The sequence below is a fragment of the Pelophylax lessonae genome (genome assembly GCF_965119305.1).
Source record: "Pelophylax lessonae genome assembly, chromosome: 1".
NCBI lineage: Eukaryota > Metazoa > Chordata > Amphibia > Anura > Ranidae > Pelophylax > Pelophylax lessonae.
This window is the reverse complement of record NC_138768.1, coordinates 738399668-738425932: the sequence shown is the minus strand read 5'-3', so window position 1 is coordinate 738425932 and position 26265 is coordinate 738399668.

The window sequence follows — 26265 nt, the reverse complement described above, 5'->3', positions numbered from 1 at the left end:
GTCTCTACGTACTACTGTAGGCTTTTACATTCTAAATCCAAACGCCTGGTGGTGGTTGAGTCCCAGTGGCGGGACAATGTCCCGGACTTGACGGAGGAGGTGTGGCACGACGTCCTTCCTGAACAAATCCGGTTGTAATTTCCTCCAGGGATAGAGTTATGCAGCTGAAATTCCTTTATAGAGCTTATTATACTCCTCAGTTCTTGCATAAAATGGGTAAATTGCCCTCCCCTCTTTGTTCTAAGTGTACTGTCGATGAAGGGTCCTTTTTTCACATGTTTTGGGACTGTCCGCCTATCCGTGCATTCTGGTCGGAGGTCACGGCCTTCATCCCTACTATTTCTCAGTTGTCTAATGTTTGCAGCCCCCTTCGTTGCCTACTAGGGTATGTGGATGATGAGGATGCTCCTGCTCGCACCAAATTGTTTTTACGCTTGACCTTCTTTTATGCCAGGAAAGCTATTGCTCTCCGTTGGAAGTCTTCCACACCCCCTGACGTTCCATTTTGGATCTCTGTTGTTAATCAAGCTTTGCTTTTGTATAAAATGACGTATGAGGCCAGAGGTTGCCCGAAGAAGTTCCGGAAAATCTCGTCTTTTTGGGTAGACTCTGACCTAACTGCCTCCTCGATCTCTGATCCTACTTAGATGTTGGTTGGTACGCCTTATTTTGTTATGAATATGGTGATATGCTGTGTATATTACTGTTCTACCCTCCCTTATCTTTCCCCTTCGGGGGAATTTTGCTAGGTTCCTTTTGACAAAAAAAACTGTATGATGTGTATACTGTCTCTGTTCTGGTATTTGATTTGCGGAGAAGCCCCAGGTGTCTGTGGGTTTCTTCTATTTTATATTGTAATGGATCTTTTGTTTTGTTGTGTTGTGTTTTGTTTGTTCAGTAAAAATACCTTTTAAAAAACAGTGAAGCTCTGGTGAACTCCATGCCCAAGAGGGTTAGGGCAGTCCTGGAAAATAATGGCGGCCACACAAAATATTGACATTTTGGGCCCAATTTGGGCATTTTTACTTAGGGGTGTACTCACTTTTGTTGCCAGCAGTTTAGACATTAATGACTGTGTGTTGAGTTATTTTGAGGGGACAGCACATTTACACTGTTATACAAGCTGTACACTCACTACTTTATATTGTAGCAAAGTGTCATTTCTTTAGTGTTGTCACATGAAAAGATATAATAAAATATTTACAAAAATGTGAGTGTACTCACTTTTATATGTTTTTATTGCTATGCATTCTTCCCTTGGGCAGATTAAAGCTGACTTCTATGAAAAGCACTGGTGCTCTGGTTTCATACGCCAGGCTCCTTGTCTGTTCCTCCAGACATTTTTGCCAGAACAATGTACTCACTCTGCTTACTTTGCAGCTCCCTGCTGCAATGACCCCCACCCTGACTTTTGGCCAGGTACTTCCTGTCTCTCAGATGAAGCCACTTTCTCACAAAAAATCTGCACATTTAGTGTGCTTGTTACCGGCAAAAGATTTGGAGACTTTATCCCTAGCAAATCTCTGCAAAGTCTCAAGGCTCCAGGACCCAGACCAGGAATTACTAATTCCAGAGGACACTGAATACTCTATACTAAACATGTAACCTGGAGCCCATTCATCGGTATAGCACTCTCCTAGTTAGGTGCTAGGCTGTCAGGTAAAAATGTTTTGCCCCTCTGTAATCAGTGGAGCAGTTGTTTTTTGTTATGGGCTGATCAGGGTACTAAAGGCTGTACATTTGATTACTTCTTCTTACTTTATAGAAGGCTCCAGAACAGGAGTGGAGCAGTTTAAGGGAGCAATCTGAATATTTATAAAGTTAATCTCTGTGGAGGCATGCTCACAAGGTGGCTGGAGAGAACATAAATAGTTTGGGGCTGGATCTGTCAATGTAACATAGTTACATAGTTTGTGAGGTTTAAAAAAGATTTGATGATGTGATGTGTGTGATGATGATGTGTGTGTGTGTTTGCTGTTAACCGTACATTGTATACCCCTTTATGTTGTGGCCTTTAAGGTGCCCATCTAAGAGTTTTTTTAAACTATCGATGCTCCCTTCTGATACTACTGCTTGTGAAAGAGAATTCCAAATCCTTACTGCTCTGACAGTAAAGAACCCCTTACGTATTTTAAGGTTAAACCATTTTTCCTCTAGTTTTAGTGAGTGGCCACGTGCCTTATTGTATTCCCTTTCTGTGAAAAGTTTGTTCCTTATGCTAGGGTCATCACCTGTACAGTATTTGTACATTGATATCATATCCCCCCTCAAGCGTCTCTTCTCCAGAGAGAATAAGTTCAATGCTTGTAGTCTTTCCTCATAGCTGATGTCCTCCATTCCCCTAATTTTTTTAGTTGCCCTTCTCTGGACTCTCTCCAGTTGCAGCACATCCTTTCTGAGGACTGGTGCCCAGAACTGGACGGAATACTCCAGATGTGGCCAGACCAGAGTCTTGTAAAGTGGGAGAATAATCTCTTTATTTCTGGAGTGAATCCCCTTTTTTATACATGCCAGTATTTTGTTGGCTTTGCTTGCAGCTGCTTGGCATTGAATGCCACTGCCAAGCCTGTTGTCCACTAGGACCCCCAGGTCCTTTTCCATCTTAGATTCACCCAGAGGTTCCCCCCTTAGTGTGTAGCTTGCTTTCGTGCTTCTGATGCCCAAGTGCATTACTTTACATTTTAAACCTCATCTTCCATGTAGTTGCCCACCCCATTATTTTGTTCAGGTCTGCTTGTAAGGTTTCAATATCCTGTATAGAAGATATTGGCATGCTTAGTTTAGTAACATCCGCAAATACCGAGATTGTGCTAGATATCCCCTCCTCTAGGTCGTTTATGAATAAATTAAACAGGATTGGTCCCAGGACAGAACCTTGGGGGACCACACTTTCCACACCCGCCCAATCCGAGTACTCCCTATTTATCACCACCCTCTGGACTCGCCCCTGGAGCCAGTTCTCTATCCAGGTACTCACCCTATGGTCCATACCTATGTTCCTTAGTTTGTACAGTAAGCATTTGTGGGGAACTGTGTCAAATGCCTTTGCAAAGTCCAGATACAGCACATCCACAGGCCTTCCTTTATCTAGTTGGCAACTCTCTTCATCGTAGAAGGTTAATAGATTGGTCTGGCAAGAACAATTTTTCATGAATCCATACTGATTACTACTAATAATACCGTTTCCATTTCTAGTCTTGTATGTAGTCTTTTAACATCCCCTCCAAAATCTTGCAGACTACTGATGTTAGGCTGACCGGCCTATAGTTACCCGGGATATATCTCGGCCCTTTTTTAAATATTGGTACCACGTTGGCTTTTTTACAAACAGCTGGCACCATACCATTCTTCAGACTATCCTTAAAGATCAAGAATAATGGTCTGGCTACCACCTGGCTGAGCTCTTTAAGAACACTTGGGTGCAAGCCATCCGGTCCCGGTGATTTATTTATGTTAAGTTTCTCTAGTTTAGTTCTAAGTCTATCTGCTGTTAGCCATGGCGGTACTTCCTGAGGTGTATTATTTAATTTAGCATTACAAGCTGGGTTAGTGTAGCCCCCCCAATTCTTTTGTGAAGACTGAAGAGAAGAAATTATTTAACACTCCCGCCTTCTCTCTGTCCTCTGTGGCCAGCTTCCCTTCATCGTCTTTTATGGGGACAATGTGTTCTGGCCTCGCTTTCTTACTATTTATATACTTAAAGAATTTCTTGGGTTTTTTTTTTACTCTCTTCTGCTATATGTCTCTCGTGTTCTATTTTAGCCGCCTTGATTTCAACTTTACATTTCTTATTTCACTCTTTGTAATGCTTGAATGCTGCCAATGACCCCTCAGCCTTGTATTTTTTGAAGGCCTTTTCTTTAGTATTAATATGCATTTTTATGTTGGCGTTTAGCCACCCAGGGTTTAGTTTTGCCCTTTGGAATGCACTGGCCAATCCCTTTGTCTAGTATGCTCTTGAAGCACTCCCATTTTTCCCCCGTGTTCTTTGTTCCCAGGGTTCTTTCGCATTTGATATTGTCTAGCAAAGAGCGCAGTATAGGGAAGTTGGCTCTTTTGAAATTCAGTGTATTACCTTATATTATATATTATTGCCTTATATTACCCTTGTGTTTCCTATTACTATGATTAATACTGAAACTAATTGACCTATGGTCACTGTTTTCTAAGTTGCCCCGTATTTCTATATCTGTAAGCAGGTCCGTATTTTTGGTAATCAGTAGGTCTAGTACCGCATTGTTTCCTGTCGGTCCGTTTACCACCTGACCCATGAAATTGTCCTGCAAAACATTTAGGAACTGCCGAGCCTTGGATGAATGCGTGGTTCCTTCTGCCCAGACTATATCTGGGTAATTAAAATCCCCCATTATAATAACATTTCCCATCCTTGCTGCCAATCCAATTTGTGAAAGGAGGTCTGCCTCCCCCTCCTCCCTCTGGTTGGGGGGCCTATAGCATACGCCCAATATTACTTTCCCCATATTGCCTTCCCTTTGAAGTCCTACCCATAGGGATTCTACCTCATCCATAGCTCAATTTTTAATATCATCCCTCATATTCACCTGTACACTGTTCTTAATATACAGACATACTCCTCCCCCTTTTTTACCTTCTCTATCTCTGCGATAAAGGGAATACCCCTGAATGGTCGCTAGCCAATCATGAGAGCTGTCGAACCAAGTCTCTGTAATCCCCACAAAATCTTAAGTCCTCCTCATACATCTGCAGCTCCAGCTCTCCCATCTTACTTGCCAGGCTTCTAGCATTGGAATACAAACCTCGTAATGTTGACTGGATGCATACTATATACTCGTTTGATGTTGTTTTTAGGCTGCTCTTGCGATTTTTCCTCATACCAACCTTGGATTTAGGAACTCTAAACCCCCTACCGCTAATGTCCCCATTTGTACCCGCTGAACCTTGCTCCCCGCTGGCTAATTCTACATCTGTACCCTCCCCCATCACCTAGTTTAAAAGCCACTCAAACTTGCTGGCCATCCTCTCACCCAGTACGGTTGCACCCTCCCCATTTAGGTGCAATCCGTCCCTACTAAAGAGCCGGTAGCCGACTGAAAAGTCGGCCCAGTTCTCCAGGAACCCGAAACCCTCCTTACTACACCAGCTCCTCAGTCACTTGTTAACTTCCCTAATATCCCACTGCCTTTCTGGTGTGGCTCGAGGTACAGGTAGTATTTCTAAAAAAAACTACCTTTGAGGTCCTACTCTTCAACTTAGCTCCTAAGTCCTTGAAATCATTTTTTAGGACTCTCCATCTCCCTCTGACTTTGTCATTGGTACCCACGTGTACCATGACAGCTGGGTCTTCCCCAGCCCCACCCAATAATCTGTCCACCAGATCCGTGATGTGCCGAACCCGAGCACCCGGAAAACAACAGATAGTTCGGCACTTACGGTCTTTGTGACAGATTGCCCTCTCTGTCCTTCTAATAAATGGATTTTTGTAAGATCTTACCGTAAAATCCTTTTCTCTTAAGCTCATTGACAGACGTAGTCCTCGTTGATTCAACACACTCGGGTTATGCTGCCCTCTACAGGAGTAGGACTAGACAGGAAAGAAAACACTCTGGCCACACCTTAGGGGCAGTCCCAGAGGGTATATCCTCTCTCTCTCTGCTACAGCAAATCAGTTATGTCACAAAGCAGTGTTTAGAGAATTTAACCCAACCCAACTCAAAATAGAGGGGCGGGTACTACGTCTGTCAATGAGCTTAAGAGAAAAGGATTTTACGGTAAGATCTTACAAAAATCCATTTTTCTCTGTCGCTCATTGACAGACGTAGTCCTCGTTGATTCAACACACTCGGGACGTCCCAAAGCAGTACCACAAATGAGGGGTGGGAAAATGGAAATTAAATCCAATCTAGAAGGCCCAACCGGTGCCAACTAGAAGTCTTCAATGCTCATCAATAAAAGATGAGACTCAACAGAAAATTCCAACAGAAAAAAACCCTCGAGGTAGACCACCGGTCTCCTCAAATTGCGGCCTGCAAAACCTTGCGGCCAAATGAGGCATCCGCCGATGCCATCACATCAATCTTATAAAATTTTGTAAAAGTATGTACCGACGACCAGGTGGCCGCCTTACATACCTGGACCACTGACGCCTGATGGTGGAAGGCCCAGGAAGTACTGAGCGCTCGAGTGGAGTGCGACCTAACAGGGAACGGAGGACTCCGACCCTTAATAGAATAAGCCTGTACCACCGTCTGTCTAATCCATTTGGAGATAGTCACGGCAGATGCAGGCAACCCCTTTCTGGGGCCATCCGTGATCACAAAAAGTGAATCCGTCTTACGGAACGATTCCGTAGCTTTCAGGTATACCCTGATTGCCCGAACCACATCCAAGGAATGCAACGCATGTTCCCGATGATGATTGGGCTGAGGACACAAGGAAGGTAGTACAATATCTTCATTCAGATGAAAGTCTGAAACCACCTTTGGAAGAAAGGATGGCTTAGGATGAAGAACTACCTTATCCCTATGAATCACTAAGTATGGGGACTGGCATGACAATGCAGCCAGTTCTGACACCCTGCGTGCAGAAGTGATAGCCACTAAGAAGGTTACCTTCTGGGATAAAGTCAGCAAGGGAATCTCCCTGATGTTTTCAAAGGGAGGTTTCTGCAGAACCGACAAAACCAAATTAAGATCCCAAGGCGGTAAGGGCGCGCGGACTGGTGGAGCCAGGTGCCGCACCCCCTGGATGAAATTCCGCACCAAGGATTTTGTAGCCAAAGGCTTCTGAAAGAAGATTGCTAATGCTGAAACCTGACCCTTGATGGTGCTCAAGGCTAGTTTCTGCTCAACCCCCTTTTGCAGAAAGGCCAATATTCGGGTCACCGAATAGGTACGTGGAGGAATTCCTAACGATTCGCACCACGCGATATAAGTCTTCCATGTGCGATAATAGACCTTGCTGGAAGTCGCTTTCCTTGCCTTAATTAGAGTAGGAATAACTGAAGCTGACAAACCTCTGTCCTTCAGTACCTGGGTCTCAATGGCCAGGCCATTAAAACCAGCGACTGTAAAGCACGATGGAAGATCTGTCCTTGAGACCGCAGACACTCTCTGAAGAAGTTCCCAAGGACTGTCCGCGACTAGCATGTCCAAGTCAGCCAGACCGGCTAGAAGAGGCCATCCTAGAATTTCCAGGACAACTGGCGCTGACTGGATCCGAACCAGGCTGCCCTAGAGCTATCTGGCCCCGGCCATCCGACAAAGTCTGATCGTTCTCTGTTCCCACACATTTATCAGACACCTGATTCCTATCAGGAGTGGTGATTTCTCCTGGTTGAACCACAGGGACCGAAGTCACCCAACTAGAGGCTCCTTGGTCTGTCTGTTCAACCGGATCCGATTCTTGTGGGGAACTGAGGCTAATCTTTGGAAAAGGTAAAGAAAATGATCTGTTCAGGGAACGGTAACTACCGCTCCCTGTAGTACTTAGATGTTGGAAGGGAAGAATCGCACCGGTAGCAGTGGTCGATTCTCGATCTAATGCCCTAAATACCGGTGAAGACGTCCCCCCACCCTCAAGCCGGGTGGGGGCGCACCTTCAGGCTGTGTAATCCTTTGCTTCAGGTTTGGCTGAGTCGGTCTTTTGTCTGTCCGACCAGCCCTTCTTGAACCCTCCTTGAAGATCTCACAGGAACACTGGAGAAAAAAAGCTGTCTAAAAAATCTTTTCTAAGAAAAAAATCCTGCCAGGACCGAAGATCCCAGCAAGGTATCTAGGTCCTTACTCCTAACTAGACAGAAAAAAACTGATTTGCTGTAGCAGAGAGAGAGAGGATATACCCTCTGGGACTGCCCCTAAGGTGTGGCCAGAGTGTTTTCTTTCCTGTCTAGTCCTACTCCTGTAGAGGGCAGCATAACCCGAGTGTGTTGAATCAACGAGGACTACGTCTGTCAATGAGCGACAGAGAAAATTGAGTCCCCTACCACCAGAACTTGTCTTTCCTTTCCTTTTCTCCCACCCTTACTGGAGGAGTTCTTCCCCTGCCAGCTAGGGGTGTCGCTCTGCTCCAGCAATGCTGCACCCTGACTAGTTTCCCCAACATCACGCAACAGGGCATATTTATTGGGGTGCTCCCTGCCTGCACCTGATGGGTATGTTCCCAGCTCTCCTTCAGTATGGACATTCTTCTCAGTGTTGCCAGTTGCTTCCCTAGATTCAGGACCTGAGCTTCCAGGGAAGCAATGTGCTTACATTTTGTGCAGCTGTATTCCCCCTCGATCGTCTGATAGAGGAACGTATACATGCCACAAGATGTACACCGAGTCGCATCTCCACACCCGCCGGGCATTGTACCTACTAATCTAAATTAAGTCTGTCCTGCGTGGCTGATTTCTAGCTTCCTAACTCTACCTTCTCACCCTCTGGTACTCCGCGACACTTACAGGCACTCACTGACACTCACAGACACTCACTGGCACTCACTGGCACTCACAGGCACTCACAGGCACTCACTGGCACTCACTGAACACAGGCACTCACTGACACTCACAGGCACTCACTGACACTGCCTGACACTCAGGCACTCAGTGGACTCAGGCACTCACTGACACTCACCGACACTCACAGGCACTCACTGACACTTACTGACACTCACTGACACTCACTGACACGCAGGCACTTGCTGACACTCACTAACACTCACTGAGGTATTACTCCCATTCGCTACTGCACTCCCCCCAGTCGCTACAGCACTCCCCCCAGTCGCTAAGGTTTCTCCCAGTTGCTAAGGTAATCCTCCTGTTGCTAGGGTATTCCTCCCGGTTGCTAAGGTATTCTTCCCGGTTACTAAGGTATTCCTCCCGGTTGCTAGGGTATTCCTCCCGTTGCTAAGATAATCCTCACAGTTGCTAAGGTATTCCTCTCGGTTGCTAAGGTATTCCTCCCGGTTGCTAAGGTACTTCTCCCAGTACCAAAGTACTTGCAGGTACTAAGGTACTAGGTACTCTCAGAATCTGCCCTGGTCTGATACAAGATCCTGCAGCCTCCCCCTGTCAGTCTCTCTACCCGCTGTCTGTGCGATTCCCCCTCCGCCCCCCCCCCCACTCAGCCACACAGCTGATCGGCACACTCACGGTTTCTGCTGTCTCCCCTCCTATCCTGTCAGTCAGTCCTCCGCACGCCTCCAGTACTGTTCCCACCACCTGGTGACTGTCACGGGGGGTGTCTGTCACGCCGCCCCCTCAGCGTGGGCAGTCCCCCTTCAGTCACTCGGTCTCCCTCAGCGTCTCCCCCTGGGACTCTCTCAGCGGTTCCCCGAGCGTCTGCTCCGCTCAGTCACTCCTCTTCTCTCCTCGTGGTGCTCTCCTCTGCCTTTAGTGGCCACCGGAATGTTCTTGTCTAGTAAGAGAAGCACCCAACCTGGAAGGCTTCCAGGCCCCCTTTCCTTGGCAAACCAGCACCCAGGGCTGGTGATAGACAATTTACACCCTGGGCAAGACCAGCTACTTGCTCCCCCCCCCCCCCCCCCCCCAAAAAAAAAAAATAAAGGCTGTAATTGCAGCCTGTGCAGGGATGCTTTCTTACCTTACCTGTGTTTGTGTTTAGGTTCCTAAGCCTCCAAAACTAAAAAAAAAAAAACAACAAAGGTGAATTGAGAATATCCAAATCTATTAGGTGAACAGGTACAGAACCCAGAATTATGGCAATGAGATTTAACTGCAGAATTATCCGAGACATATCATAAAGCAGGGGCTAAATCAATCCGCCAGGCTCCACTTTAAAATAAAAAATTCTAAACTGATCATATGATGAAAAAAATGCAAATGTAGAGATCACCTTTAGTAAAAACTGCATGACAAATGGTAGATCCAGAAACACAGGCACAGAACCGAATTTAGATGTCAATGCGGACATTCTTCTGAAAATGCATTTGCCATCTGTGTTTGCTTTTAATGTTTCTGATGAACAACTGTGCAGAAAAATCTGAATTTCCCTTTCCTGTGCTTGTCACAGTTTAGGGACTTAAGCTGGACATATAAGGCTTAGATGTCAGATGATTCCTAACAATCAACCAAAATTTGACCTGTGGGTGGCCATACCAACACCACCAGGCTCAACAAAAGTTGATTGAGAAATTGAAGGAGCCAAGCTGAAAAAAGTTGGCTGATCAGTGACTGTAGTCAATCAGCAGACATTCACTGTTCAGGTATTCTAATAGCCGTGGTTGCCAGCTGTCATAATGCAATAGCAAGCAATGGGTGATTTGTCCATCCCCACTGTTTGGCATGGATTGGGAAAATCTCTTACAGCATGAATGCCAGGTCACTATCATTTTTAGAAATAGATGTCAGTAATGACAGCCTATTTAGTTCTGTCATGACAGCATCTCTTTAACCACTTGCCGACTGCTCACAGTAATCCTACTGCAGCAGTGCGGCCTCCTGGGTCCAGCGACATAGACCTACTGGACTCCTAGTGGCCGGAGGCTCGCTCCCGATAGCCGCCTCCCTTCCCCAATCGTCGGGGAAATTGTGAGAAGACCCGCCTGCTTATGTAAACAAAGCAGGCGGATCTTCTCAGTGACAGACGGGGAGAGATCACAGGATTCAGCATAGCTGAACCTGCAATCTCTGTTTGTGTCACAACCCCCCCCCCCCCCCCACACGTCAGTAAGCATGAGGCATACATTTAACCCTTTGATCACCTATAGGGTTAACCCCTTCCCTGCCAGTGTCATTATTACAGTAACAGTGCATATTTATAGCATATTTATGTCACTGGTCCCCCCAAAAGTGTCAAAAATGTCAGTTAGGGGTCTGATCTGTCCGCCGCAATGTCGCAATCCCGCAAAAAAATTGCAGATTGCCATTACTAGTAAAAAAAAAAACCAATAAAAATGACATAAATCTTTCCTGTAGTTAGTAAACGTGATAACTTTTGCGCAAACCAATCGAAAAATGCTTTTTGCAATTTTTTTTTTTACCAAAAATATGTAGCAGAAAGCAAATTGGCCTAAAATGTTTAAAAAAAAAAATTTGGGGAATGTTATATAGCAGAATGTGAAAAATATTGTGTTTTTTTTTTTCAAAATTGTTGCTCTTTTTTTGTTTATAGTGCAAAAATTTTAAATCACACAGGTGATCAAATACCTGTAATAATAAATAAGAAAGCTCTATTTGTGGGAAAAAAAAGGACGTAAATTTTGTTTGGATACAGCATCGCACGACCGCGCAATTGTCCGTTAAAGTAACGCAATGCCGAATCGCAAAATTGGGCCTGGTCAGGAAGGGGGTAAAATCTTCCAGTCTTAACGTGGTTAATGAAAAAGTCTAGTATTGCTAAAGCATAATCTAAGAGCGTATATTAACAGAAAGTTTCAAAAAAGGATTGCACCTTAGAAGATGTTTTAGTAAGAGTATTTGTAAAAACATTGCTGCAGTCTTTATTGATTATTCATGAGTAAAATCATGGCCAAGTCTTTAAAGGGAATCTGGGAACATTCTGTGCTTGTGTGCATATGGTCTCACCCAAACGATAATATACACATATTGGTAATTATGTGAACATAAGAGCTTCTGTTTGACAGGCATAGGTTAGAAATATATCATACGAAGCAGAGCTTATGTATAACAAGATGATCAGGCTCAAAAGCAAAACATGTGCTCATTTTAAGTTTTGACCTCTCATAATTGCTACTTAAAACATTGAAATGTTTGTATTTCATAGCAGCATGACTAGGGAATTAAAGATGATTTGTCTCCATTCTGCTCTAACCATAACTCTCCTCCTCCATTATAAATAACCACATGGCCACAGGTTGGAGATAAATGGCCATAGCAACCTTTTATTAACAAACTGTATAAATAACAGGTAAATAAGCTTTCCTCCGACTGAAGACTTCCTGAGGCCCCTAGCTTGACCTCTTCCTTTAGCTCCACCCCTTCCTGGCCAAAACACCAATTAAAAGTCCCACCACTTATATTTTCTATAGTACTGGGCTGAAAACCCCTCCTTGTCCCAAACCCCTTTAAAGCGGAGTTCCGGCCTCGGGGGTCAAATTTAGATAAAAATACCCCTGGGACAGTCAAGGCAATACATTCCACAATGGATAGCCTCTGAACTGTCCCGGATCACACTTACCTTTAAGAAGAAATACTTACCTTGAAAAGTTCTTCTCCAGCACTGCATCTCAGGTGTGGGCACCTGAAGCTAGCGCGTCCTCTTCTGCGGCCTCTTTGGTGACGTCGGAGTCCCACAATGCACTGCACCTCCCTGCTCGTCACTTCCGGCGCAGGCGCGGCATCCCTGCACAGCTTCTGGGCATGCCGAGCGGGGCCGTTGCAGGCGCATTGACTTCTGGGATCGATGACATTCAACTCCCAGGAGTCATCGCAAACCGGAAGAGACTGCGCGGGCCGCGGCCGCCGAGGTAGGAAGTGGAAGGAAGGTGAGTATATTTTCTTCAATATCAAGGTAAGTGACCACAAAAAAAAAAATTGGGAGCATCCATTTCTTTTTCAGGTGGCCCTCAGCAAGCAGATGGCCCAAAATTTATTTTTTCGATTTTGAAGCTGGAACTCCGCTTTAACCCGTCATGCTGGCCCTCTGTCCATGTCTCTTCTCTCCTTTATTTCGGGCCTCTCTTGATTTTAATTAGTACAATTTGCAACAGTTGACTCAACTGTTTCAGGAGTCAAAGATGTATAGGATTACCATCATTATTCTACTAATAGCTCTTTGTAAATGCATATCAAATGTTATTATAAGAATAAATTTAGGTTCTTCACCGCAAAGTCTTGCAAATATTCTAACCTCATTAGTGATATAGTAATGAAAATGACCATACCGGTCTACAATTCCAATATTCTGTGATAGAAAGTTAAAAGAAGTATGGCCAAAGCTCTTTTGGCCATACTTCTCATGAGGGTCACAGGAGTGCATTTACATTCTCCTGTGACATATAATCAGCTGACAGCAGGCTAAAGCTAAAACCAGATGTCTGCTCACATCACAGACCTGCTACAGACTCGGGAGGGATCCTGACAATAATGTCAGGATTCACCTAGATACCTTACAGGTATCTGTCTCAGCCTCTCCTGCCCAGTGCTCCAGTGAGGGGCAGAGCAGGGAGCCAGTGCGCACGGACACCACATCCTGGTCTATCTCAAGGAAGCTGACAGAGGAGCTTGTTTTCGCCAGCACTGCTAAAGTGCCTTGATCGTGAGTGGAATATTTTTTATTGCAAAGCTTAATAAAACTTTTACACACGAGCACTAGAGGTCCTTTTTGCTTTTTCATATCTCCGTCATGCCATTGAGCTGTATATCTATATACTCTGATTAAAACAGAGGAAGGAGAGGAAATCTGCTTTATCTCATCTGACACCAAACAGGTGTAAAAGCGAGTTTGACTTATTGGAATATATGAGTCCAACATTAAGGTGAGCTGCGTGTGAGCACAGATTGGAGCACATCCATCACATGTATGTGGATTGAGCACCAGCACTTTAATATTAATTTATATCACTTTTTACACTTGAATTCACTGGATTATGTATGTTGCATTTATTGATTATTGATGATTGATTATATATCACTATATATTATTCACTTAATTGTCATTTTATTGAACCATTGGCGCTGCATTACATCTATAGGGTTTTTGTTTGTGTTTAGTGAAGACACTACATTTAAGCTGCCATCGGGTTCAGTTTATTTTAATATTTGATTATTTATTTGTAATTGCGCTGATTTTATTATTTATTTATTTATTTATTAACTTGCAGCAGACCAATGCTGCAGCAGGTAGGTGAGTTTATGTATTTACTTTTATTTACATTTCCATACTTCTTCATTAAACACTGACCATTTATTCGAGTTGTCATTCCATTATGGAACTCATTGCTTTTCTATGTGTTCATACAAGAATAAAGAGCTTTCCAAAGTGAAACAAGCTTGTAGAGACATATCTTATCCTTGGCTTGGTTCGAGCTCATTATCCTGTGGTGCTATTCTACACTCTCTAACCCACATCTTCAATCTCCCTTTCTTCTGGCATCTTCCCCAACTCTCTATGCACTAGTCAGCCCCATACTTAAAAAACAGTCAATGGACTCAACCAATCGTAACAACCTACGCCCTATTTCCTTGCTGCCCTTTTATCCAAACTCCTTGAACGTCTGGTCTACAACCGACTGAGCGACCACCTTGCCAAGAATAGCCTTCTTGATCCCCTTCAGTCTGGATTTCGGCCTCAACACTCCACAGAAACTGCTCTCCTAAAACTAACAAACGATCTACTAATGGCCAAAACCAATAAACACTATTCTGTACTCCTACTCCTGTACCTTTCTGCTGCCTTTGATATGGTTGACCACCCCCTCCTACTCAAAAAACTCTGCGCCTTTGGTTTCCGTGACTGTACTCTTCACTGGTTCTCTTCCTACTTATCCAACTACACCTTTAACAGTACTTGATGTAGCCAAGTGGAGGAATCAGTTTCGGCATGGTTAAGGCTGATGTAATATCCCTTTAATATCTGGACTTCTGTTAAGTAATAGTGTGATGTATTGTGGGAAACATAGTCCTGAAGAGAGTGGATGACCTAATGGATTGAACTATCCTCCCAGGGAGCAGTGGGCTCAGCAGAGACTGATGGGAGTGTCTATAAATTGGGGGTGGGACCAATGGTTCGCTCTCTTGCCTCGATGACAGCGCTCTGTGTGGAAGGAGGAGAAGAGCTGCTGCAGTGAGCAGAGGAGAGGTAGGCCGGAGGCCTAGCGGGAGACGCCTGAGAGAGAGGTGGCAGATGTCACAGAGCACGGTGACGGACTGAGAGGAGAGACCCCGGAGAGAGGCTGTGAGTGCTATTGTGGAGCAACCAGCCTGGTATGTGTGACTGCGGAGCACGGACCTTACTGGATTGGGTGAGAGATATCTGATTCTAGCAGACACTGTGACTCACTGGTGCAGAGCAAGGAAAGGCCTGACGCAGCTTAGATACAAAAAGGGAGTTGCGCTGGTATAGAATGATTGCCCTAGGACACCTTAGTGCTGTATCGGTGTGCGACAAACCAGACGGCCTAAAAATTATACATCCAATACCCCTAGACTGTGTGCATATTTGAGAGAGCCTGGATATCTACTCTTCCTTTCAGATTGGTTTACAAATATTCCCTTTCCTTTACTGTGTATTACAAATATCATTCTTTGAATGATTGAGAGCTTCATTGCTGGCAAAGACTAGCAAGGCCTTGTTCAACAAGAGACTCGCATAATCCATAGAGAAAGGGGGCCCCCTATAGGTGACAGAGTGCACTCTGATAGATTATATTGCAGTATTTTATTAGAGCGACTGATTTAAGTTAGTCTAATTGCATTCTTCTTCCATAAGCTACAGTATATCTGGTTATATTTGTTTGGTCACTCTCACATTGTCAAGGGAGGAATGATTTATTAAAGTGCAATAAATACATCATTCCTCATTTAAAACAGTACTACAATTACATTTGTTTTACCCATTAAACATACCAGATCCTGAGTGCTGAGCCTTCTGTGACACTAGGGCTTCAGGATTTAGCATCCTTTTTTTGTTCTCTTCTCATTAAATGTCTTGTTGTATTGAATTCACAATTGTTTACACTTTTTTACTAGAGACAGTAAAGCTAATCTTTTACTATTGAAACCTGGTTGTGTCTATTTAATCAAAATGTCAGAACCCATAGTGTCAGTTGGGTTGGAAGGAGCTCAGGGTCAAGGAAGTGAGGAGGATCTGAATATACTCAGCAACCCCTGTGGGGGCCGTGCTACATTACAATTCTACTTCCTCTTCATTTTTCCTTTCTCTGTTGAGGTCCCCCAAGGTTCTGTTCTTAGACCTCTCCTATTTTCAATCTACACCTTCTCTCTGGGTCAGCTGATAGCCTCCCATGGCTTCCAATACCCTCTCTATGCTGACGATAACCAAATCTATTTATCCACCCTTCAGCTCACTCCCTCAGTCTCCTCTCATATCACTAATTTACTGGCAGATATATCAGTCTAGATGACACACCACTTCCTCAAACTCAATCTATCCAAAACCGAACTTATAATTTTTCCTCCACCCCGTGCCCCTTCTCCTGATCTCTCTGTCAAAATCAACAGCACAACTATCAGCCCATCCCCGCATGCCAAGGTCCTAAGTGTAGTCCTGGACTCTGAACTCTCCTTCAAGCACCACATCCAATCATTGTCAAAATCATGCTGCCTCTACCTCCGCAACATCTCCAAAATACGCCCCTTTCTAACCAATGACACAACAAAGCTCCTAGCTCACTCCCTGTTCATCTCGGGCCTTGACTACTGTACTTCCCTTGTCATTGGCTTACCTCTACATAGGCTATCCCTCCTTCAATTCATCATGAATGCTTCTGCCAGCTCAGTGTCTGCTACTCCTCTCTGTCATTCCCTCCACTGGCTTCTGCTCACCCCACAAATTGAATTCAAAATACTAACAACAAATTACAAAGCCATCCACATTTTAGCCCCCAACTAACTCACTAGCCTAGTCTCAATATACCAACCTAATTGCTCTCTCCGTTTTTCTCAAAACCTCCTGCTCTCTAGCTCCCTCGTCACCTCCTCCCATGCACGCCTCCAGGACTTTTCCAGAGCCTCTCCAATCCTATGGAACTCCTTACCTCAATCTGTCCGATTATCTCCTATTCAATTAGCTTTTAGACGATCCATTAAAAAACCCTCCTCTTCAGAGAAGCCTATCCTGCCCACATCTAACAACTGTATCTCCATTTTCTCCATCAGCTCATCCCCCACAGTTGTTGCCTTTTGTTTCACTTGACCCTCCCTTCTAGATTGTAAGGTCTAACGAGCAGGGCCCTCTAATTCCTCCTGTATTGAATTATATTGTAACTGTATTGTCTTCCCTCATATTGTAAAGCGCTGCACAAAGTGTTGGCGCTATATAAATCCTGTAAAATAATAATAATAATTATCGGCTGAGTGTGTTGCCATTTTTTACTTAAGAGATAGGATAACCGGATTATAGCAGATCTTTGATGGAGAACAAACTCACACAGGCACCATGCTTTAGTTTTTCTCAGGAACACACACTGCAGTCTCTGCTGCCTCTTTTCTCTTTTTTTTTTTTTTTTTTTAGTGAGTGCAACTTTATTTAAGCACTTCCTGGTTAACAAACAGACAACATATTCATATGACTGTATATCAATGGATAAGCTGTATAAGGGCATATAAACAAAATGTCATATATCTTAACACCCCCACTTGCTCTTATACTGCTTATGAAAAATAGTTTAGTACAGTTACATCATTTTACTCTCTATACTCCAAAAATATAACTCACAAACCTATCAAGCTTAAACTTTGTTATTGGTTTAGTCATAACATCAGCTACCATTTTATCCGTAGAACAATACTCAAGATCTATCTTGCCTTCACTCAGAATAGACCTAAGGAAATGGAATTTAATGTCAATATGTTTGCATGTTTGATGGTAAACTGGGTTCTTTGTGAGAGCTATCGCACTCTGATTGTCTTCAAAAATCTTCACTGGCTCAAACTGACATTCCCTGTCCAATTCTCTCAGCAGTTGTGCAAGATATAGACTCTCCTGTGTGGTTGCAGCTAATGCTATATATTCAGCTTCACATGAAGATAGTGCAATTGTTGGTTGTTTCTTTGATTTCCAGGAAATCAGAGGTCCATTTTCAGTCAGGCTAAAACAATATCCTGTTGTGCTTCTCCTATCAATCTGGTCTGAGGCCCAACTGGCATCACTATACGCCTCTAATTTTAATTTCTCTTTACATTTTCTGTAGCGTAGTTCAAAATTGACAGTTCCTTTCAAATATCTCAGTACGTGTTTGGCAGTGATCATGTGTTGTACACTTGGTTGTGAAAAGTGTTGTGACAGTTTGCTTGTAGTCCAACTCAAATCCGGTCTTGTACACGTAGCTACATAAATCAAACTGCCTACTATCTCCCGATAGCTTTTTACATCTGCAAGTTCACTTTTGTCGTCAAAATCTAATTTTTGTTCACAAGGAGTAGATCTCGGTTTACAATCTGACATACCAAATCTTTCTATCATTTTCAAAATGTATCTCTTCTGATTCATCTTCACCGTTTCACTAGTCTGTCTAAAATCAATGCCCAAAAAATAGATCAGTTTTCCAAGATCCTTCATTTTGAATTTTGTCGCTAGTGTTGACTTCACATCATTGAGTAGTTTTTCATTGCTTGCAGCAATGATGAGATCATCCACCCATATTAGTAATATTGCTTGTTCATCTCTGTTCTGTTTGACATATACACAATGGTCTACAGGATTTTGTTTTAATGCATTTGAACATAAATAATCATGTAGCATCTTGTTCCAGTTTCTTCCCGATTGCTTAAGACCATACAGTGACTTTTTTAGTTTGAGAACTAGCTTTTCATTTGTGTCATCTTTGATCTCAAAACCTTCTGGTTGGTCAATATATATATCACAATCAATTGGGGCATGCAAGTAAGCTGTCTTCACATCCATTTGATGCAAGATTAAATCATATTGTGCTGCCATTTGCATCAAAATGTGTAATGAAGTAAAATTCGCAGTTGGAGAAAAAGTTTCCATGTAGTCGGTTCCCTTTACTTGATTATAGCCTTTTGCCACAAATCTGGCTTTGTACGTTTCAGCTCCATTTGCATTGCTTTTTATTGCATACACCCATCTACCCCCCACTGAATGTTTGCCTTCTGGTAGTGTGGTCAATTTGAAGGTATCATTCTCCTTTAGTGACTCCATCTCATCTTTCATTGCATTTAGCCAACTTTGTGACTGGGGTGTTTCCATAGCTTCTCTGAATTTCTGAGGTACATCATGTACTCTATAGCAGTAATCTATGTTCATCAGTATCTGATCATCACCTACAGATTCTAGTACATAGTCATTTAAACAGGGGCGTAACTACAGGGGTTGCAGGGGTTGCGATTGCTACCGGGCCCCATGCTCCAGGGGGCCCAGTAGCAAACCAGTGGGTGAACTTCCAGGATTGCAAAAGTCACACTTGCGACCGAGCCCTGGCATTGCACCACTGTGGGGAGGCCCCAAGATTGCAGGAAGGGAGCCCACTGCAGAACTTGTGAAAGGATCCTGCTGCAGGACAGTAATAAAAGGCCATGCAACGAGAGTAAAGAGCCCCAGGATTAGTGGGAAGAGCCCTGGGCTTGAAGGGAAGGGCCCCGGCCAGGGATCTGGGGGGGCCCTTCATGTTTTCTTGCATCGGGGCCCTGAAGGCTCTAGTTACGCCTCTGCATTTAAATACTGAGGAGTTTTTCTATTTCTTGTAGGGTATCTTGTACCATGGTCTTCATCTTTGTCCTCTACAATCTCCTCTAAAGAATCTGGGGTCTCATTAGTCATTGGACCCGATACAGGAATTACACTCCTTTCCTCATAGAAATCATCATTATTGTCCAACAGCTCAGTCTGAGTTTGTTTCTCGATTACATCCTTTTCAATGAATTTTACTAGTCTGTGCTTGAAGACTTTGCCAGTTTCAGGGTAATACACTAGGTAAGAGGGACTATTTTTGTCATATCCTACAAAAATTCCTTTTGTGCATTTTGGATCCAGCTTTTTCTTATAGTGTTTGTATGCAAAACATTCTGACCAAAAAATCTTCATTTTTGAAAAGTCTGGTTTCTTCCCTGTCAGTATGTTGTATGATGTTTGCTTCAAACGATTGTTAAAACATCTATTTTGAATCATAGCTGCTGTCATCACTGCATATGTCCATAACTCTTTTGGTACTTTGCTCTCTATTAGCATACATCTTGCCATCTCTATCAGTGTTCTCCAGTTTCTTTCAGCTGTTCCATTTTGATGTGGTGAATAAGGTGCTGAAGTCTCATGTCTTATGCTCTTCTTTATGAGTAGTGACTGGAAGTCATTCGATGTGAATTCGGTACCATTTTCTTTTTTTTTTTTTAATTTGATAATTTTTATTAATTTTTTTTACATATACCAGACAGATTAACATACACAAACATCAAATCAATACACAAAAGTCCCGACACATTTCACACCCTCCCAAAAAAAAAAAAAAATATATATACCCCCCCCCCCCAAGGGGAGGGATAGGAGGTGGGCCCGTATCTGGAACATTCACCCTACTCATTAAGTAATCCACCACCAATCACACTAATCGCATTCCAATCAATTAAGAATATACCTGTGTTAAAGGAGAAAAAAAACAAAAAACCCAATTGTGTATGCGTTTATCCCCCAAATAATCAATATATACATATATATATACACTCGTGAAAATAAACCAACGTGCAGAAGAAGGGGCGGACGCAACTACAAACTTGTGAATACATTATCAGCAATGAATCCTCCATCCCTTTAGCCCCCTGTGAAAACTAACCCCCACTATCCCCGTGTATCAGTAAGGGAGAGTTAGTAACAGTCAGATCCTCCAGTATCCCTTCCCTAAAAAAAAAAAAAAATTTAAAACATAGAGGGGAGAGAGGAGAGGAGACCACGTGACACTTCTTATATTGTCGCCGCGTCCATAAAATGAACCCATGGTAGCCATCTAGCTCTAATTTCTTTCTCTGTGTTTTTCAAGGAGGATGTAAGTTCCTCCATCTTATAGATTTCTCATACTTTAGAGTACCATAATTCCACCGTGGGCGACTGGGTTTGTCTCCACAGAGCAGGTATACACGCCTTTGCAGCATTCAAAAGTCTAATTGTCAGTGATTTTCGATATCTTTTTAAAGAAATTTTTGTAAGATGCAATAAACAAAAAGCTGGGTCCCCCTGTATTTCTACCGCTGTTAATTGTTTAATAACCGAAGCGATTTTTGTCCAGAACTCCTCTATTGGAGGACATGACCAAAAAATATGCATCATGGACCCTACCTCCGATCCACAACGCCAACAGTTTTCCAAGATATTCTCGTCCATTTTGTGTAACACCTCCGGGACCCTATACCACCGCGTTAGTATTTTGGAACCCGTTTCCTGCGTTTTGCACTCCATTGAGGATTTGTGTACTGTAGATAGAATCCGATTTACCTGGCCAGAAGTGAAAGACACTGCCAATTCCCATTCCCATTGGCGCATAAATGGCAACTGCTGGTTATCTTGTTCTTCTATTAACCATGAATAGAATAAAGATATCATATGTTTAGGTGGTGTATTTGACATACATATCTTTTCAAAGGGTGTTAAGTTCCGAGGAACGTACCCCCTTTGATGATATGTCTTGAGAAAGTGTCTCAGTTGCTGTATACTAAGATAGTCAAGACTACTATCTGGCCATGATTTTATTTCTTCCTGGGAAGGGATTTGTTCTCTCTGCCATACGTCATGTAAGCGCGTCTTTCCCATCTGTGCCAGGCGTCTGATTTTACCATTCATACAACCCGGGGGGAATTCCGGGTTGCCTATGATGGGTATCAATGGAGAGGGGGCTGGGGCTATTTTTCCGTACTGCTGAATATGTCGGGTTTCTCTTAATGTCGTCCCTATAACCGGATGAGAGAAAATCCTATCCGTAGGTGAGTAAATTGACCACGGTGCTGGGGGGGTCAACTGACCCGCCTCAACAACTTCCAACCCGACCCAACGCTTATTGGCCTTGTTACAGTTCCAGTCCACTACCCGAGTTAAGTGAATAGCCCTGTAATACCGGAATACATCTGGTAGCCCTATCCCGCCCTGTGATTTTGGCAAGGATAGGGTCTGTAGTCGTATTCGAGGTGTCCTAGAGGCCCAGATAAACGAACGGAACAAAACCTTCATCTGACGAAAAAAAGTCGGTGGTAAAGTTATTGGAAGAGTCTGCATTACATACAGAATCCTGGGCAATATATTCATTTTTAATGCATTACACCTACCGAACCAGGTTAGAGTTAGTTGCTGCCAAGCCCTCAGATCATTTTTGATCTTTCCAAGTAAAGGAATATAATTTTTCCTATATATTTCTAGCGGGTCCGCAGTAATTTGAGTCCACAGATATTTTAACGAGCCCTCGGCCCAATGGAATGGAAAAGCGGACCGTAATTGTAATTCTTCTTGCAATGGCATAGCAATGCTCATCGCAGCTGACTTCGTCAAATTGATCTTATAGTTAGCAAGCATTCCATATATTCTGAGTGTCTCCAATATATTTGGAAGTGACACGGTGGGATTTGTGACGAAAAACACTAGGTCGTCTGCAAATGCAGCGACCCTGTGCTGTTCGCCCCCTACCCTTAATCCAGTAATATCTGGTGCCCTTCGTATTGTACATAACAGGGGTTCAAGTGTTAAGATAAAAATAAGTGGGGATAATGGACAACCCTGCCTAGTCCCGTTTGATAGCATAAAAAAGTCTGATCTCCATTCATTAACGCGTACTGCTGCTGAGGGATTAGCATAAAGTGATAGAATATATGTCAACATCTGCAGCCCCACTCCAATATGTGACAGGGTGGCCTGGATAAAATGCCAGGACACCCTGTCAAATGCTTTCTCCGCATCTGTGGAAAGCAACACCATCTTATTATGGGATTCGTGTGCCGAATAGATGATATCCACGACCCGCGTCGTGTTGTCCCTTGCTTCACGTGATGGGACAAAGCCCACCTGGTCAAAATGTATCAGATCGGGAATATACGGCAAGAGACGATTAGCCAGTATTTTAGCCATAAGTTTAGTATCACAGTTCAGGAGTGAGATGGGGCGGTAACTACCACACAATAGGGGGTCTTTCCCCTCTTTAGGTATAAGGGAAATGTATGACCTTAGAGAATCTATAGGTAGTGCCGCCCCATTCAAAACTGAATTCATGTGCCTCAGGAAAGGTTGTATCAAAGGTGTTCTAAAATTTTGATAATCAAGGCAATGTAAAACCGTCTGGTCCTGGTGCTTTATGTATTTTAGTCTGAACCATTGCCTCCACTAACTCCTTCTCTGTAATCTCCCCTTCCATTGCTAATGATTGTTCCTTTGATAGGACAGGCAGGCCGGAGTCCTGTAGATAACTCGCTATCTTTTCTAACTTTTTTTTTCCCTGTCCAAATTTCCTCCCTCCACGGGCTGCAAATTGTACAGAGAACGATAAAAAGTGCAGAACTCATCTGCAATCGCCGATGAGGTATACACTTCTCCTCCACCTGCCTTCTTTATGCGGGGGATATGTGTTTGTTTCCTAGGGCCCCTGAGTGTCCTTGCCAGCATCACTCCTGGTTTGTTCGCGTACTCAAAAAAGTATCTTTTTGACCATGTCAATTTCTTGTTTATTTTTAAAAAGAGGAGATCATTTAGTTCCTCTCTCAACCGTGTAAGAGGGATCAAATGCTCCATGGCCAACGATCTTTTATGTTGTCTACTAAGATTCTCTACTTGAGATAGCAGCTCGTTGACTTTTTTCTCCTGTAATTTTTTCCGTTAAGAGGCCAAACGCATTATCTATCCCCGCACCACACACTTGTGTGCTTCCCAAATTATTGAAGGAGACAAGGCTTCATCTCTGTTATCCAGAAAATAATTCCTTAACACCTCTTCAATTTTCGTCCTTATCTCAGGAAATTGTAATAAGGACTCGTTAAGGCGCCACGAAGAAGGTCTAGGGAGCATAGAGTCCCAGTCCATAGATACATGTACCAGTGCATGATCTGACATGGAGAAGTCATCAATATTGGATGACATAACTAACGGAATGTCTGACTGCGGGATCAGAATACGGTCTATTCGAGTGTAGGCATTGTGGATCGGAGAATAGTACGTAAAATCCCGTTCCTTCGGGTGCATTAATCGCCATGGATCTACCAAATTTAAAATCGCTAATTCGCGCTGAAAACGTCGTATCCGTGCGTATGAAATACAGGAGGACTTCTTTGAAGTATCTATGAGTGGTTCTGGGACAAAGTTGAAATCCCCCCCTACTACTAGATGGCCTTCCCTGAATCCCAATATAGCCGGTGTTAATTGCTGCAGGAATGTCAGATGGTCTGAATTGGATAGATATACATTTACTAGTGTTAGTTCTGTTTGGCCAATACTCCCTTTCACCAGCAAGTATCTTCCCATGGGATCTGCCATTGTGTCCTTTAATGTCCACTTAATCGCAGAGATGTATAGTAACTAAGTAGAACTACTTCACTACTGTACTTAAGTACCGAAAGGCGGTATCTGTACTTTCCTGGAGTAGAATTTTTTTCTCCTACTTCCACTTTTACTTCACTACATTTTTTCAATGATTTCAATACTTCTACTCCAGTATTTTTTTTTTTGTGCTGCATAGTTACTTGTTACAATTATAAAAATTACCACTGCCAGGACAGTAGATGGCAGGTTTCATGAAGCTCAAAACATGTGTATTATCAGCGCATACGAAAATAAATGCTACTGTATGCATAAATAAAAGCTGCATTTGAAATAATAAAAAACAATATGATGTTCAAACTTTTGACTTCTTTCTTTAATAACTACATAACACAGTACTTGTACTTTTACTTTCAGTACTTGAGTAGCAATTTTGTTTTTCAAAACTACTGGTACTTTTACTTTCAGTACTTGAGTAGCAAAATTTAAAAAAAACTACTTGCAATACTTAAGTACAAAAAATGTTGAATACTTTAGTACTTCTACTCAAGTCACTTTTTGATCGAGCACTTCCACTTCTACTCAAGTCACTTTTTGATCGAGCACTTGTACTTTTACTCAAGTATGGGTTTTGAGTACTTTATACAACTCTGCTTAATCGTCTTAGAGATAAGGATACTAACTCCCTTTGACCTAGCAATAGGGGAAGGGGTATGATATGCCCAAGGGAAATCCCTATTGCCTATTTTAGGCAAAGAGTCTTTCCTAAAATATGTCTCTTGCAAGAATGCTATTTGTGCATGCCACCGTTTCAGATCCTGCAACAGGCATGTACGTTTCTGTGGGGTGGATAAACCTCTGACATTAAATGTCGATATTCTACATCCAAATTTCGCGTGTCTAAATTGATTCGTCATTTTAGGTGTCCCCTTTGCCTCTTCTCCCTCTCTCCCCATCTTAGACCCGTACAGGGCCATAAGTGCTGACAGCGCCCACCAGCACAAAAAAAAAAAAAAAAAACCCCCCCAAGTTACACCCAACTAACTAACTGTCTGGCCTTACAAATAACCCCCCACCCACAACCCAACCCAGATAAATGTACAATTGTCCTAAAATCAGGAAAGTTTCGCGCAACCAGGCGCGTCCTATTATGGGGTAGGTGTGCTTGACTGGCACCGTGAGAATGATAATAAATGAGAATTTATGTAGACAATGAGACCCAAGGATTGGTATACGTCAAGCAAAAAATTACAACACAAAAAAACACAAATTCTTCCATTAAAGACATGGAGCAATGGAGAGAGCGTGCCCTCCCCGCTTTATATTACCTAGAGAAAGGGGAAAGGGGTACAATACCCCTCCCCCATCGCAGAAACCGATTGGCAGGGGGGTAGGTCTGTGAGGGTGGAGCCGGAGAAACCCCAAAAAGAGGGAAACAACAGGGAAGAGGGAAACAAACCATTGTCTGACCTCATTCTCTTGATGATCCCATAGGGGGCAGTATCAGCGATAAACTTCTCTGTGGCTAGAACTGTGTCACTCTTGTTTTTCAGAAAGTATACAAACACTGCACCAGAATAATCATCAGTGAATCCTATGACGTATTTGAATCCGTCCTTTGCACCTGGCTCTATAGGACCTGTTAAATCTGTGTGTACTAGTTCAAGTGGGTATTTTGCACGGGTGTCAGGCTCCCTGTTTCTACTCTGAGCAAATTTTCCTTGGATACAAATCTCACAATTCAGGTTGGACTTGTCAACCTTACCTTGGATCTTCATTCCATCTACTAGTTTCTGTAGTTTCAGGCTCGGTTCACACTATTGCGATGCGGGAAGGCTGCGAATTCGCAGCCTGTTCCCGCATCGCACACGCACCCCCGGCAGTTCACACTGCCATATGCGATCCGCTGGGGGTGTCAATGTAATCTTAACGACACCCCCAGTTTGATTGCATATCGCAGTGCGATCGTGCAGTTCGCACAGGATCGGATCGCACAAGTGTGAACCGCTGTGCGATCCGATCCTGATGCGGCAGCAAAAATGCCTCCTGTGCGTCTTTGCTGCGGGTGCGGTGCGAATTTAGCCATACAAACTGTATGGCTAAACTCGCACCGCACAGCTGATCGCATGTCATGTCGGAGCAGTGCGCTCCGACATGACATGCGAACCCGGCACACGCAGTAGTG